The sequence below is a fragment of the Caretta caretta genome, chromosome 2, assembly GCF_965140235.1.
Source record: "Caretta caretta isolate rCarCar2 chromosome 2, rCarCar1.hap1, whole genome shotgun sequence".
NCBI lineage: Eukaryota > Metazoa > Chordata > Testudines > Cheloniidae > Caretta > Caretta caretta.
In genome coordinates, this window is record NC_134207.1 from 44052360 (window position 1) to 44069859 (window position 17500).

At 41.4% G+C, this 17500-nt stretch overlaps 1 long non-coding RNA gene across 1 annotated transcript; it reads right to left on the reverse strand.

Annotated features, from left to right (window-relative positions):
- Positions 1-211: 211 nt before the first annotated feature.
- Positions 212-2226, reverse strand: LOC142070969 (uncharacterized). The gene is made up of 3 exons (XR_012666917.1): positions 2121-2226; positions 536-608; positions 212-460 (listed from the first exon to the last, which is right to left on the reverse strand). It is a non-coding gene; the product is annotated as an uncharacterized LOC142070969 (long non-coding RNA).
- Between the last annotated feature and the right edge of the window lie 15274 nt (positions 2227-17500).

Here is a 17500-nt window from a genome sequence, read left to right on the forward strand (position 1 = left end):
GAGGGGTGTGGGTGTACTGTGAGGGGCTATTTGGTGGAGGAGCTGGAGGTGTGTGTGTGTACTGGGATGCTATTTGGGGGTTTTGGGAGGGGATGTATGGTCACCCTAATATTGGGAGATTGTAGTCTAGCCAGGAAGTCTGGGCCATGGAAGAGAATGGGAGCCTGAGGAACCCAGACTGGAACACTCATAAGCCATCACAGCAGAGGCATTCCAAAATCAAAATTTTTATTTTCTATGTTTGATCAAAATATAGTTTTTGATTTTTCACTGAAAAATCCAAATTTTCAGCAGAAACGGCCTCTTTCCCCATTTTCTGACCTCTTGTAATGCTTAATATCCTGCATTTTGCTCTAGATATGCCCTCTGGATGGATTTCAAGTATAGTCCTATGCAGATTGCACTGCAGTAATCCAGCCGCAAGATGACAAAACCTGGATAACCCTGTCAAGGTCTGCGTCTGAAAGAAAAGGATGCAAACTTATTTGTCAAGTAATACGAATGCCAAAAAATTGCTCTTGGAAACGGCTGCTACCTGGATATTCAGGAGCTCTTGGAGATCTAACAAGACAACTAGGGCTGACACACTCTGTCACTTCTTCCATTTGCTGAAACAGAATATAGATCATAGGCATTAGCGATATAGAAATTAGGGGTAGAAAAAAAATAATTAGCCAAATCTGAACCTTTTTGAAAATGCTGGACCTTGAAATAGCACCAGGAGTGTGGTGCAGGGAATGAGAATCAGGCGACTTGGGTTATGGCCTCAGTTCTGCTATTGACTCCCTGTGTGACCTGGAGCAAGTCACTTCACCTCTCTTTAACTCAGTTTCATCTGTAGAATGGGGCAATACTGACTACCTGACTTTGTAAAGTGCTTGGAGAGCTATAGATAAGGTTGTAAGTATCGTTACTAGGTTATTTATTGTTTCTCTCATGTTTCAGATGGGAGGGGGAGAAAGGCCAAAGGCATGAGCTCATGAAAGGAATTTAAATGGGCTTTTGTGTTTATAATTTGAAGCCTTTAAGGATTTAAAGGGATTTTTAACATTATTGTTAATATTGTTAAAATCAAATAAAGCAAAGAAGGAAAAAATGTGTTTTTCTGATATTTTCCATTATTTTCAAATAGAGCAGCAACCTTATTTTCCTTTAAATGAAAGCATTTGCTTAAAAAAATGACTGAGTTTAGATATAGATGTTGCATATATCCAAATATCATATAATCCTCCTATACATGACTTACGCATTTAAACTTATCTCGTAACACCCAATGACATAAGGCATAAGCTTTTGAAACAGACATAGAATAAACTTCTAAGGACAATGTCAAGTAATTTTCTGTAGGTTTAGTGTTTGATCTACCTTAAAATTATTGCCATCTGAAATCCTATGGATTTTAAATAACATCCTTCTTCTTTAAGGAAATCCATGCTTTACTGAAAAATCTATCCCTCTGCCAGAGTGTTTATAAAATGCTCCTAATTGTTCTCTATAAAAGATAACACTGGGCGAAATGCCACTTATTTTATCTTTGTCCTCCCTCTTCCCCCACATATTATATACGAACACATCTGACATTTTTAGATGCAAATGTCGAAGCCCTCTTTCAGTCAGTAAACAGCTCATTTTCTACCGAGAAGGAGGACATTTTTGATTGAAAAGTGGCTTCAGTATTTGAAGTTCAGAATTTCATGTGATAAGCAAAATGGCCATTTCATTAAGTTTTGGGGATAAGTTAAATTTGAGAGACATGAACTCACCAGAAATACTAAAAATACTCATGAAAAACATTGTGGAAAAACACTGACCCATCACACACAGCTCTGATATAATAACTTGCTTGCACGCATTTGTGTGTGAGCTTATAAACACTGCCTTCTAAAGCATGGAAATTCAAACATTCACAAGTGAGTTAATTATGTTGCTTTCTAACGCCACCAGTGTATAGCCTTCTGAGAAGGCAAGTCCTAAGGAAGGGGAGTGTGAGGGAGAAGAGGAGGGGTTTGCTGAGAAAGAACAGAAGGCAGGAAGGGGAAAGGAAAAGAGGAAAAGTGGTATAGAGGGAATGGAGAAGAAACTGAAAAGGGAATGTATAAAAGGAGAGGAAAATGAACTACCTTCAGTGTCACAGTTTCATCAAACCATGACATTTTCACAGAAACTAGCTGGCTTTCATAAGGTTCTCTTCTCCAGAGTCTGCATTTGTGGATTCCTTAAAACCACTGTGAGCTAAAACAATAGAAAAGATGATAAAACAATGTAATAACAACACTCAAACACTTGCCAGAGGAAGTTTTCCTATTTGTCTTGGGATTCTTAACACATAATCGAAACAAGATTCAGCACGAGTTTTGCTTTTTCCACCAAGTTTTACTGCCAGAAGACTTACATAACTGTGTCTCAGCCATTTTACTTAATTCCTGCATTGTCATTGACCTCCAGAATGGAAATTCTGAATCTTGAACAGCTAGCAAATATTCCTACCTCTTCAACCTGGCTGGCAGATAAAAAGGAAAAATATATATTTTTTCCTTAGGAAAAGATATACTGAAGTAACTGTTACAACTCCACATCAGTTTAATGTATATGTTAAAAACACCAGAAATAAGAGAGCATTCTGACTGGCTAGTGACGTGTTCAAAAAGTAAACGTACTGCTGCTCAGCTCGTTCATGGTCCACACTGTAATCTTAAAAAGAAAAGGAGGACTTGTGGCACCTTAGAGACTAACAAATTTATCTGAGCATAAGCTTTCGTGAGCTACAGCTCACTTCATCGGATCCTTAGTGCATAAAAAACTCTCCCACACCTGAAAGGGATATTTTGCTAAAAGTCAAACCTGGGATATTTGTGGCCTTGTTAATAGTATCGCTTAGAATTTGAGCTTGTCAGACCCAACAGCATATGTTTCAAACACTGGCTGTTTAAAATCTAAAGTTACCCTAAGTCATATGATCCCTGAAACACCAAGCAAACCTTTTGCTTAAAATGTTATCAGCATGATCTGCTAGGTGTAGGACAGAAAGCAGTAATGTAGCCATAAACTATGGGCAATGTAAATAGAGAGATAAAGGGAAAATAGACTGGAAAAATAAAATCCCATTTCTAAAATATCCCTAAAAGATAAGAGGCTTGCAAAATGCACTGTTATGTTTAACATTTTTTCCATTTTTAAAGAGCTTATTCATTTTGAACTGTACAGAGCATGCAGTATACTATCCAACATTTTACTATACATCATTTTTAATTTACATAAAATATTGTGTGGGAGGAGAGATTTAATTTTAAGATTAAATAATTCTATTTAATCTTTACTTAAAAAGCTTAACATTTCTTTTTTGCCAGGGCTGGCCCTAGAGCAAATGGTGCCCCAGGCAAGGAGCGTCTTCAGTGCCTCCACCCCTCCATTTGTTAAACTTTTGAATACCTTATTTTTGTATTGCATTTGTACCCCATTTCATGACTTTGATGCACGGTTTGCATGCATGATTTATCCCTGTCATATAAGATGATAAATGTGCACATTAGGATCTGTAAATCTGTATTTATTCATGCCATGTATAAGCAAATAAAAAATTGTTTCCTCTAAGCTTCTAGACACTTTTTAATTTTAAGAATAACTGAAATGGACTAACATCAAGAAATTGAACTGTGCGCCAACATTGGATGGACCCATATTAAATAGTGTTACAGTAAGTGACAGCCTTAGAATGTGTTAACCCTAGTCCTTTAGTTAAAAAGGTTGCTTTTCTCACCTTTGCCCTCATGAACTGAAGCAAAATATCAGAGAGATCCAAAGTCTGGCCAATGGCATTTTCAAGTGATAAAATAGCGATAAATGTCAATCTCTCATAGGCCATCGTTGATCAAAGATATGTTTTAATGAGCCTGAGCTTCAAAAAGCTGTGCTCTCCACTCATAACTGTGACCGGCAGAGTGAGCAGAATCCTCAAAACTCTCTACACATTAGGAAAAATGTCCTTCAGCTCTGCGTCATGAATGAACTGGAGAACTTGGAGTGCAGAGTGCTTCCCATGTGGCAAAATGTGACAGATATTGTCCAATTTGACACAGAGGTTTTTATCATTGACATCTGAACATTCCCCATGTGTCAGCAAAGATCCGTACAATTATTCAAGAATGTTTTCCTGTCTGCTGGCAGCTTACCAAGGTCAGACAAAAACCTCAGATCTTTTTGTGGTGCTTCCTTTGTCCAAACCTTTTTTGATGGACACTTGAGCAATATCAATGAGTTAGCAAGTAAACTCCCTCTTGAATTTTTCTTCCGAGTTTTCCGTCACCTCATCTCTGGCCTTGTAACCAAACTGCCTCTTCTTGAGATGAATATGAATTTCCTTGAAAAGAGGCTCAATTCCCAAGTTTTCTGCCATTTCTTTGGCAGCAGTGATGGCATCTTCAAATCTGTTGTCTCTGTAGGCCACAATGAAATCAAGGCAGCTTCTCAGCAAAGTAGTAGTGGTCGCAATGTCCATTGATTGAGGTTATAATACCTTGCTTACAAGATTTGGTTGGAACAGGATATTGTGCCAAACCACAACTGAGACCAGAAATTTGAAGTCAGTGATCTGGTTTGCGAGGCTTTGTGCCACATGTCAGATTCCAGCCTCAGCTTTATTCAACTACACCAGTTCCATCAGAGCGTCGGAAACTTCAGTCACTTGGTAACTCACTGGCCTTATGCTATCAATGCGGCTCTCCCAGCGAGTGTCACTAAATGGCTTCATGGGCAGATTTGTAATATTGTCCATGAGGATCTTCCACCTGATAGCTGATACTGAAAACAGGATGTATATCCTTTGCAGTACTCTGAAGAGAGATACTGAATCTAAAGAAGATGATGCTACATCTGACACAACCAGGTTGAGGGAATGGCAGCCACAAAGCACGAAGAAAGCTCAAGGATCCCTGCCTGAACACCACTGTTTCTTCCCTTCATGTTCATGCCATTGTCAGAGATGTGGCCACGGGTAGTCCTGAAGCTTTATTTTATTCTCATTAAAAATGTTCATAAACAATTCTGTTGGGCCTTTTCCAGTAGAGTCAGCCACAGACCAGAAACAGGTAAAGTGTTCCTTTACTTGGATACAGCCATCCTCATCATAAACAAATCTTACTGTAAATGACTTCTTTTCACTGTGACTAATGTCAGGAGTGCAGTCCCTTATCACAGCACAGTACTTAGCTTTGCCGAGCCTTCCTTGCCATAAGGTCAATCAAAATAAGGCTCACAATATCGCAGTTGGGCTTTCACTTTACTTCACTTTGTTCTTATATCTCACTAACTGTATTGTGACACCCTACCCCTTATATATCTGCAAGGGCATGACTGATAACATTCTAGGAGGTTTGAGGAAAATGTAGTTCTCTGAAAGTCTGGAAGGTTCCACAAGATTCTACAAAGGTCCAGAACATTCTAGGAGGTTAGTGAAAAATGAATCCATATACAGAATACCTGAAACATTTTAATTCAAACATTCTATTTTCTCTTTTGTTGCTAACAACAAAAACAGCACCCTGAGAACTTCTGTTAGCAGTATTGCTGAATTCACAGTCATTGGCCACCCTTAAAACTGTCTCTGCACCCCCACCCCAACCTGTATCCCATATCTCCATTTAAAATTTAGGAAGCCTCATTAGGTTTACATGGCTGGAATTGTGGATTTGAGAGATTTTTCTCTGTGACACAAATAGTTTCAGAGAGTAAGAAAGATGATAGGGAAGAAGGGTTCAAAAACTAGGGGACATGATGTAAAAATGAGGAAACTAGGAATAAATGGAAAGCTAAAAGAGAACTATTTTGCAGAAAACTGACCATCTGGAATAAGTTACTGGGAAGGCAATACAGGATCACATAGATTGTTTCTGGAGAAGGAAACGATTAAGGAGCATGAAAAAAACCAACATGGTGGGATTAAGATTGACCATAAATGCTGGGCCAGATGGCTTTTTTCTGTTCTTATAATTGTGTATGTTCTCATCTTTCCCTATCCCCACCAACCATTTTAACACAGAAGAAATAAATGGAACCAGATGTTAAAGGGGAAACAGAGAGACCTGGGTAAAATGGCATGCACTGGAGAGAAATTTACGTATAGTGTATGGCTCACTCAGCGCTATAAACTGGAAATCTGAACAGGGCTGGCTGTCTTACGCAATAGTCCATCTGTTGCTGTTATGTGCTCCTCATGCACAGAACCCCCTGCAGGAAGAAAGCAGAGCACTCATTTGGGTGTTTTGATTTGACAGGTTTCTGGCTGCATGCCATGTGTTTGTTTTACACCAATTGTTTAGGTTGTTCCTGGAACTTCAAGCATATTCAACATGGTTTTTCTTTTACAAGCTGTAAATACTCCTGGCACTCCATTTTTTATTTAATAATGGGCACTGTGCAGCTGTTCTTTCCTTTTCAATGTATATCGACCTCTGCACTACAAATGTGCGTTGACTGATCTCATAGGTAGTTTTCTGCTGATTGCCCGGGATTCTGTATGTGTTTGCAGAACGTGAGGGCAAAAAAAATCAACATTCCAAAATGGAGAGAGATGTTGCAAAAGATTTAAATTTTAAAACATCCATTTCACTCCTATTTGCCTAACTGCCAGGTAATCCCTGCCTCCCACTGCGCACACAGCCAGAGTAGATGGGCTATTCACAGTGGATCTCAGAGGAGTTGAGGGAAGGAATCCTCCCAGTCAGTCCAGCAACTAAGTGCAGAGCAACTGTGCACTTGCTCTGCTGCTATTTCTACAGCCTGTGGGGCTGCAGTGTCACCTGAGGCCTTGCACAGTCACTACTGAGGTGTAGAGATCAGTGTATCCACATAATGGACCACCCCACTGTGCCCCCAAGCTCTCAGTCTATAAAATACTAAACCAGCCTTTACATCAGCATGGAAAAAGCCAATTGCTACTTTGGCTTTAGTTTATATTTCAAATGTTATAATAAAATGATCTCATTGTGTAGAAAAATATAATCTGTCATTACAATGAAAACAACAGATCCTCTAAATTAGGCTATTCACCCAAGCTGCCTTACTAAGACTTGCATATTATCTTTCTTTTTAGAGTTACTTAGCTGACAAAGAATAACTCCCTCCTCTTGTTTTACCCAGATTACTTTCCCAGCTGTAAACACTGAGCATTCACAAATCAAACCCATACTTCAGAAGTATAAGCAATGGTAACACATCTAAATTCACCTTGTGACAGGTCAATGTAAACACACTTTGAATTCATTTGTTGATGCCAAGTAGCTCTTGGAGGGTGAGGACTTCTTTCTGAAGAGTCCTTTTCGCCTACCTTATGGAGCTTTGATAGGGGAAAATCTTGCCAACATACTAGAGTAGTTTCTATTTTCTGTAATACCAGTTAATTACTCAGCAATTTGCTTCCTTGAGAAATATTTGACTACTCAAAGCATGTACAAGGACAACATTCCAGCACCTTTGTAGTAGACACAGGGCCAAGATCTTCCATTCTTCTTGTTCCTTCCTAATTCTTGCACCTTAGGCCAGCTGTAAATTATGTGGCTTGTAATAGCCTTCTCTGAGCCATCACACTGGAACAAAATAGACAGAGACACTGCTCCAGCCATGCCCTAACCTGCCCTTTTTCTCCCCTAGCCCACCCCTTACCTGGGGACAAAATGGACTGCATAGAGCATGACATCAGTTCTGGACAGACTGGAGAACACCCTGATGATAGAGTGACCAGAACAACACTAAGGGGCTGCTGCCCACAGCATAATGGAAAACTGAAACCAGCAGGTAATGGGGCATTCTGCCCTCGTTAGGAGCATTCAGCTGGCCTGTTTTTGAAGTTACTAAACAAAATTAAAATATATCTGATGCATTTCTGGTCTGATATTTGTAGGAAAATTAAACGAGGGTGTTCAACAAATACAACTTCAAGCAGCCCAGTGCTACTTCGGACAAGACAACCCAAAGAATAAAGGGAAAATACCCCGAATATTTTATTTAAAGAATATATAACATATAGGGCCAAATTGTGCTCTCAGACACACCGATGTAAATCTGGAGTAACTCTGTTGAAGTCAATGTAGGATATACATGTGTAACTAACAGCTAAATTCAGTCCTTACATAAAGTATAAACCTTCTATTTGCTCCAATTATAGAAACAGATCTTTCCGAAAGAGAAATATTAATTGCTCTCATGCTTGAAAGTAAGGACCCAATTCTGCTGATGAGGAGCTCCCTCAACCCCTACTGACTTCAGAGGGAGGCAAGGGAACCTACCACCTTCCAGCCTCTCCCGGGATTGGACCCTGTGACATTAAGAGGTGCAAAAGATCCATCTGTGACAAACTAGAACTCATGCAAATTCTAAAGGCATCGTATTCCACATCATACAGTTACAAACCTCTCTCACTTTAAAAAATCAGTTACAAAACATGCCAGAGAAATTATAAATATGCAAGCAAAACTTCTTCAGTCAGGAGATAAATATGCTGGTGAGAAAACCTGGATTTGTGCTGGAAATGGCCCAACTTGATTATCATACACATTGTAAGGAGAGTGATCACTTTAGATAAGCTATTACCAGCAAGAGAGTGGGGTGGGGGGGAGGTATTTTTTCATGCTTTGTGTGTATAAAAAGATCTTCTACACTTTCCACAGTATGCATCCGATGAAGTGAGCTGTAGCTCACGAAAGCTTATGCTCAAATAAATTGGTTAGTCTCTAAGGTACCACAAGTACTCCTTTTCTTTCTGCTGTAAATGTCACAACATACCCTAGTGAGTCAGAAGATCTGTGGGCATTATTAGGGTGCTAAGGGGTAGCTGGGATCTATAAAATACCTTCACACAGGGTCTGATCCAAAGTCCTTTGAAATCAGTGTGAGTCTTCTGGATCACAATCTGCCCCTCCCAAATTCCCTTGTGACCAAAATATTTATCATATTTAAAGGTTCCATGCTGGATACTTGGCAACCTTATGACACAGAAGAGGAATTCCTCTCAAACATATTTCAAGAGGTTGATATCAAGTATCAGAGGGGTAGCCATGTTAGTCTGTATCCACAAAAACAACAAGGAGTCCGGTAGCACCTTAAAGACTAACAGGTTTATTTGGGCATAAGCTTTTGTGGGTAAAAAGGCCACTTCTTCAGACGCATGGAGTGAAAATTACAAAAACAGGCATAAATATATATTGGCACATGAAGAGAAGGAAGTTACCTTACAAGTGGAGAACCAATGTTGAAGGCCAGTTAGGTCAGGGTGGATGTGGTCCACTCCCAATAATTGATGAGGAGGTATCAATACCAAGAAAGGGAAAATTGCTTTTGTAGTGAGCCAGAAACTGCTGAGCTACAATTCATTTGCAAACTTAACACTATCAATTTGGGCTTGAATAAGGACTGAGAGTGGTTGTCTCACTACAAAAGCAATTTTCCCTCTCTTGCTATTGACACTTCCTCATCATTTATGACTACCCCTAAGAGCATGGTCACGTCTGAGCAAGTCCCACTATTTTAAACCAACTGGAGAGCATTTATTTAGCCAGTCACAGGCCCTTTAGAAGTGCAGATGGGTGGAAGTTCTGGCTTTTAAAACCACTGCTATGTTGGACAGTGAGTGACGATGTTCTCCCTGCAAAGATAGACACAGAACTCCCCTGGGTGAGTACATGCAGGTGTGGCAGCTGCTGTATCCTTTAATACAGTGCAGTGTGGGCACCCCTAGTACCAGCCCTCGACTCTGACTTCCCTCTGAGGAGGAGTGTGTATTTCTCTATTGTGCACCCTGATGCAGGGAGCCACAATACTCCTCTTGTACTAAAATCACTGGACACACAGAGTATGATTTTGTGGGAGAGATTATTTCTTGTGCTACAGAAATAGTGTTGCAAGTGACTGCACTACAATTATTAATTTACACACATACTAGTTAGGAGGTTTCCACCTGTAACTCCAGTGTTGCATTTTGAAAATACAGCATTTCCCTGAATGAGACCAATTTTTCTGTTTGCTTCACAAAGTAACATAGGCAGCTTTTATTTCTGAGGAGGATGTTTGTATAATGTTACTTATTTTTTTTCCATGAGTATACCAATGAAAGTTTCCATGGAAAAACAAATAAAGGGAGCTTGTTAAAATGTGTTCCTGAATTGGTCAAGTCATTCAGAGTGGACTGTTGTAAGTAAAATTGGATGAGAAAACAAACATACTTGTAATGTGCTAAGAAAATAGCAGTGGGGTCTCTGAGCTCATGCTTTCTGTCAACATGGTCCATATGATATGGAAGAAATGAAGTTTGCTGAAGTTGAAGCTATGATGATAACCAAAATGAATGGCGTTCCTTGAATTTGATTGCTTTAGTAAATTATGATACAAGGGCTCAGTCCTACAAATTCTTACTCATACAAGTAGTCCCCTCAATGAGACTATCTATCTATTGCTTTTATACTGCTGTCCATCATTGCAGTATCTGAGTGGCTTCCATGTAAAGTAAATAGCAATAATGAAGTCTCCATCAAAATTCATTGAGTGTCTGGAACACATCCCTTTTTGAGGCGGTCAAAACTTTGTGTGGGTAGGGTGGTTTCTGAGGGGACGTGTTGGTACAGGCTTGGGAATGGAAAGAGTATGCTAGCCCTATTATAAATGGAGGTTTGCAGGATTGGGTCCCAAATCTGTGTTTGCTCCCACTGATATAATACAATCTTTTTGTTTTATAAGTTATATCCTTTAAGTATTTTGATAATTGGAAATGAACAGAGCATTTTTTCATTTTATTCTTTTCATTCAATTTGGTGAGATTCAGGAAAGAATAGCTGGCAACCATAAGCAGGTTGACCATAAACAGCAAGAGACAAATGATAGGAAAGGCTGGATGGTGATATTAGGCCAGTTCACACCTGATGCAAGCCCACTGATTTTGATTAGCTTAGCAGTGAGACACTTGGGCTTGTCATACTCTGAGCTTGTGTGATACTGTTTCATAGGTTGCCAGCAGGCTAATTCAGCCACATGCTAACAGAAATCAAAGGAATGTTAAAAGGTCATGGTGTATTGAAACCAATTCACGTGTAAGATGTAACTGTATTGTTAAGGTTGGCTAGATCCTGTTGTTTATTTGCTATTATGCCTTTTCTAAGAAACGCATAGCAACATGGACATTTAAAAAAGCCAGCCAACCAACCAACCAACCAAAAAACCAACCCTACCAATACAAAACATTCCATTGCACACACAACTCTCCTCCTGAGGTGAGGATGAAGGAAAGAACAAACTGCATGAGACCAATGTTAGTTACATCACTTACTGCACTACTGGACAGCAGTATGAGAACTTATAGAGAATAAAATAAAATTATGAAAAAGGAATAGTTAGTGAGCTGCAATCTATTCCTTTGGTGGATCTGCTCATCTGTGCAGCTAATAAGATATCGTGCTGAAGAACTTGAGCAATAGCCCAGTAATATGACTGCAGGAATGGCCCTGAAGAGAACTATCTCTGAAAGACAGGATGGGAGAATCCTGTGTAGCATCTCATAGTAACCTGGAAGCCCTTTACAGTGCTGAGATGGAAAAGAAGAAAAAAGAGGAAACAATTTAAGCAATAGTTCAGTTTAGAAAAATAGCCATCACAGAATTGGAGGATGAGCTCACAACTAACATAGGGTCTTATTCAGCTCTGACTATGTTTTTGATATAACTGTTGTAAGTGGGAAGCAGTAAGAGGACAGTTTGGTGTCCAGGCCCATATAACATTATCTTATCTGCCTAGACCCTTAACAAAGGTGTGAACTAGTAGCAAATGTCATGGGAGCACTTGTCTACTAGAAGTGAACTAAGGCCCACTTTCACAGATGGTGCATTAGGCCACAAAGCAGCCAACAGATGGAAATAATATTTAGTTATTCCTTATTACTGACATGGGCTAAATTTGAATGACGATCTAGAAATGAAAGACTGCCTTCTATTACCAATGCAATGAATCCCACCTAGAGTATGGATATTCAGAGTCCTACTTTATTAGTGTGCCATCAAGAAAAAACTTCAGATTGGAATTACTAGTATCAGAAGAAAAAGATTCTGGGCTAGCCTACTCATTTCTCATTAGGGTTATCAAAGCAAACTGAAGCTTTTTGTCTCCTAATATAAAATAACTCTATCATCAAGAAATAGGGAACTGCATAACCTAAAAAGATTAAATAAAGTTCATGGGAGTATCAAAAGGTGTTGCTACTTTGTAATCTGCCTTTCTACTAACTAACCCCTTTCATTAGCAACCCAGATGACAAATGAGAACATGAGATCTGTGCTCAGAGATTCCACTTACTGCCTCACCTTCTAAATTCTTTTCAGCACCCAGACTTCTATTAATCATGATTATTATTTATTCGTATTACTAGAATACCTAGGACCGTTAGTCATGCACCAAGATCCCCTGTGCTAGGCACTGTACAAACAAAGAAAATACGATCCCTGACCTGCTTTCAATCTAAGTGCCATGGGGCACAGTGCACTCCCCCAATTTGCCTCTCGATCTTGTTCCTTAAATAAGATGCTTAGATCTTTAAATTCTCTGCCTGGAAAACTTGTCTTGCATTTCCTTCTCTTTATTGTGCTCGGTTGGATCTGGAATGGCAACGAACTGACAAAAACACGATGTGTGAAATCCAGGACCCAACGAAGTCAATGGGAGAGTTTGCCATTGACTTCAGTTGGTACAGAATTTCACCCAACTCGATTTACAAGTAATCTCTGTGACGCTGCCTCAGGGCATCCAGGATGGTGAGTCAATTTGTTACTCCCCTGCCTCCAAATGAGGGAACCTTTCTTGTGGTACCTGGGTGTCAGCTCCTATACACCACCAGCATTTCTGACACTCAAGCACTCTCCTCAGAACTTTGCCAGCCCTGTTTTTGCCTTGGAGGTTAACACCTGGTGTATCCCAGTCCATGAACTTCTCACAAACGTCCCCTTATAATGTCCAGCCCATGTCACTGGACACTCACAGTAATTACTAGGTACGCTGTCCCCAAAGAGGCAATACACACACCAGCTTATTTGATTCAACTGAGTATCGGCTCCAATATAACAACACATCACTGTAAGCTATTTATACTGAAAACAAATATAAGTTTATTGACAAAGGTAAAGATTTAAGTAAGCAAGGATAATAAGAACAGGTTACAAATAAACAAAGTATAACATGCTTTTTAGAGATAAAAACTTAACTCTAACAGGCTACAGTCCTTTGTCTATGGGCAGGTCTACACTTAAAATGCTGTACCACTTTAATGAAGATGCTCTAGGCCAACATGTACTTAATCCATCTCCCTGAGAGATGGTAGCTATGTCAACTCGATAAGCTCTCCCACCGACATAGTGCTGTCTACATAGGGGATTAGGTCAGTATAACTATGTCGCTCAGGGGTGTGGATTTTTCACACCCCTGAGGGATGTAGTTATACCAATATAGATCTGTAGTGTAGACCAGACCTAAGACAGTTTCTTGCCTAAGTCTTTTCTGAAGAGCTTGCTGGTTTTCAGTCAAACCAGGATCCAAAGCATTACAAATCACCCCCCTCCACCAAAGGTGTTCTTCGGGGAAATGGCTTCTTGCTTTTCCTCATATTTCCCAAAACTCATTTTTTTGACCCCAGAGTCAGAATGACTTCCTGTGGTTTCCTCTAGTGTCTCCTTATCCCCCTGTTTACTCCAACTGCAGATTTGGCTTCCATTGTGATGCGTGACCTACATCAGAGACAGCGATAATTATCTTGCCTCCCATCTGAAAGAAACTTGCTTTTCCATTTGTTTGGAAAAACCTATTTGTCATCCCTGCCTTGGACACAGACTCTCAAGTATATTTTCAGTACATATATACATAACTCCTTATATAGTGTCAGTACATACATTTCTCAACTGTATTAATGGCCTGTGTGTCGCCGGCTTTCATACGATACCTTGCAAGACAATATTTAGGAATAAATACCATGGAAGTGGTGTGTTAGGTGTAGTGAGTTTGTCAAATCAGGTAGGAGTTACTGACACAGAGAGTGGGAAACCCTTTGGCAGTTGGCACTAATGGTACTGTGTACCACAACCTCCTTCAGTAAAATCAGCTGCTGAGCAAATGATGTCTATTTTCCTGCTCCCTCGCCTCTCCTCTGCAGGTAGGTCCCTGCTGCTGCCTCCAGCTTGCTGATTATGTGCCACCTTCGGTCTGCCTTCCCCTGTTCCTGATCCCCAGAGTGCTGCAGATGGTTCAGGTCATTATAGCTCATAGTGTAGACATAGCCTAAGGGTGTGGTTCTCATCTTGCATACCCTTGTGCTAGCAGTGTAGCTGCAGTAGCACTGGACAGTGACCGCAGAGGCACACTTTAGCTGTGCTGAGTACATACCCACAGGGTGCAGGTGGGTTTGTACTCAGCATGGGTAAGCCATGCCCCTGCTGCCCCTGCCCGTGCTCTCAGAGCTACACTACGGTTTATACTCACGCTAGCTGTCATTGAGTGGAAATCGCACTCCTAGCTCATAGTATAGAGGTAGGTATGAATCACATAGCACCATTGACCAGATTCTGTGCCTCTCCTGAGATGAACTGTGACCCAATCTCTGAACTCCAAATTATTTGGTTGGAGGAACCCAGCAATGAGCCAGCAGCGAGGGAAAGAAAACTGGTTTCACTGGAAAGACAGTTTGCAAATAACTGTTTTCAATAAATAGTTATTCAAACTGTCTGGCAGACACACACCAGCCTTTGAAAAGAAGGAGAGGAAAGGACCTTGCCTTGTGTGACTGGATAGCAGTATTCTCAGCTCAGCCAAGGACCACATACGCCTTTTGTGCTGCAGCAGATCAACTTTATGATATCAGTGCCAACTACGAATTTCTGTGCTCGTCGGCTTGCGTCACGACCTTGCCATAGGGAGTAAAGTTCCACATTATGTATTACGTGATTGCAGACCGCAAAAGGGATCTTTCAAGGCAAACTGTTTGCCTTCATTCCCTGCTGAAGGTACCGAGCTAGCAGTAACACAGCTCCATCTGTTGGCTACTGTAAGCAATTGTCATCCACTAACTTCACTTAAAATATATATTTGAACTCAGGCCTTTACTGCAGAGATTTTGGAGACTCCTCCTATCAGTGTTGGACAGTTTCTGACTCTGCTAATACTTATCATTTTAAAAAGCAGAGTAAGAAGTGGCTATTTGCATTGCGGCTCTCTGACAGCATCACTTGCTGCTATTAGTATTTACCATTTATATTGCAATAGCATCCAGAGGCTCCCATCGGGATCCAGGTTCTGTTCTCCTAGGCACTCTACAAACACAGACAAGAAAAGAGCTCCAGCCCCAGAGGAGCTTACATTCGAAAGCTCTGCTGACATTAGCAAAATTACCCATCTCTGAGAACAGATGTTGGCAGCTGGTGCTGCTCAAAAATGGTTTAACTGCAAGTAGAGTCAACCATGACCACTGAACACGGCAGGAGACTATCGGTTCAGCTGGTGTCATGTCCAGCCAGCATGCTGCCGGGTCCCTTTATGCCTGTGAACATTCACACCTAGCAAGCCCTGGTTAGGGGCTGCATTTTCAGCCTCCAAAAAGACAGGAAGGTGGGCATAGGAAAGCATCTCCCTTCCTTCAACTATGCGGGCTCCTAAAAGGAATGGGGGATTTTCACCCCAATTGTAGAAGCAGCTCTGGAATGGGGAGCCTGTCGCTCCTCAATCTGGCAGGCAGTTGAGAGCGTCATGGGGTGCTCCCTCCTCAGCTCAGCAGACAGCTGCCGGGTGGAGGTTGGGGAGGCAACTGGAAACAGACAGACCCAGCTGGCACATGAATGTACAGAGCCACATTGTAGCAGCAGTGAGTGCCGCTGTCACGGTGCTACCATGGGAACGGACACGGGCAGGAAAGCATGTTCGCTTTGAAAAAATGTATTCCCATTCAAGCACAGTCTGGGGAGAAAAATGAAAGTGTCTAAAATGCTTCAATAGACTATGGGCTTTTAAAGAAAATGTATAGACAATTTAGAGACAGTGGGTGAAATATTGGGAGTTTTGCTATTGACTTCAAAGAGGGCAGGATTTCGCCCAGCAGCTTCAGTGAGAAAAGTATCATTATCCCTTCTTTACAAACTGAGACACTGAGAAGGAAAGTGTCTTGCCCAGGTTCACACAGTGAATCAGTGGCACAGTCAACAATAGCTGTAGGTCTCCTGACCCTCAGTCTGGTACCCCATATGCTGGACTTAAAATTGTGAGGTTCTGTTGATGGTTTTGCACTCACGTGTAAAACTGTAATCAAACCATAATGGGCTGGTCCTTTGGTTGGGCTGAGCTTTGCTCCATGCAGAACTGGGGCAGAGGGAGGGGCAAAGCTGGCATTAAAGCACCTTGGTTTTTCGCAAATGCTGGGACCTGCCAAGGACCAGTTCAGATTTCAGTTCAATTTACCGAAGCCTCAGGACTGCCTTCAGTTGTACCCTGCTGTCTATGGCCACAAGGAGCTATTTGCGGAGCTAGGGATAATTTGAGTGCCAGGGTACCCTGACCACATATGATGGGGTGTACAAACCTTGCACACCTGCAAACCCTGCACAAGCTGGAGGCAAAGCTAAAAAAGGGAAGCAGAGCAGCTCAGCGGTGGGCAGACAGTGGACAGGAGTAGACCTGCAGCTCTGGGGAAGGAGCACCACAGGAGCTCTTGTTGCTTGAGACCCAGCAATAGTGACTTGACCGTGCCTGCAAAGGAGGGACTGGTGATTGTTTCAGAGGGCAGACACTTTATTTTCTATGCAGTTCTTTAATTTACCCTGTGTGGAAAAGGGAACTCTGGTAGGAAGTGAACCAGGGAGGCAGCTGCATAGCACCTTAAGATGCAAGACTTAGCAGCCCACCATTGGGCCCTGCATCATAGCTCAGTGGAGGGGGTGGGCCTTGACTCCCCTACTAGCCCCTAAAGAGGGAAAACGATAGGACCCTATCCCTCAGCACAGAATGAAGTTGGGGAAGGCCCTGAACACACAAAAAGGTCCAGATGCCAAGTCCCTAGCTTAAGGAGAAAGCCCTGATCTGAAAAACTTCCAATTTGTGGACTTTTTTTGTATGGATCTTGAAAGGGCTGGACTGGAATGGGTGACCTGGCCAGCGGGCTGAGTCACAAAAAAGAGACAGACCACCATAGATGGATCTATAGTCAAAAAGGTGGATGTTAAAGAGGAACACAACCTGCTGCACCCTGCCTGACCACTGTGCGACACTGGTTGTGAGTATTCCTCTTCACACCACACTATTTTTTCCCTTTATGCCAGGGGCTGGGCAGCAAGGGATGGGAGTGCCATAGAGCTGCTATACTTGTTTTCTATTACCTGTTTGTAAGTTACCTCAAAGATGGCCTCTCACTCCAAGATCCGGACTATCAAAACTGCACTCAACAGAGACAATGGAACTGTCATCAGCATGGTTAGCACTCATAGGAGCTTTCTCAGCCCCT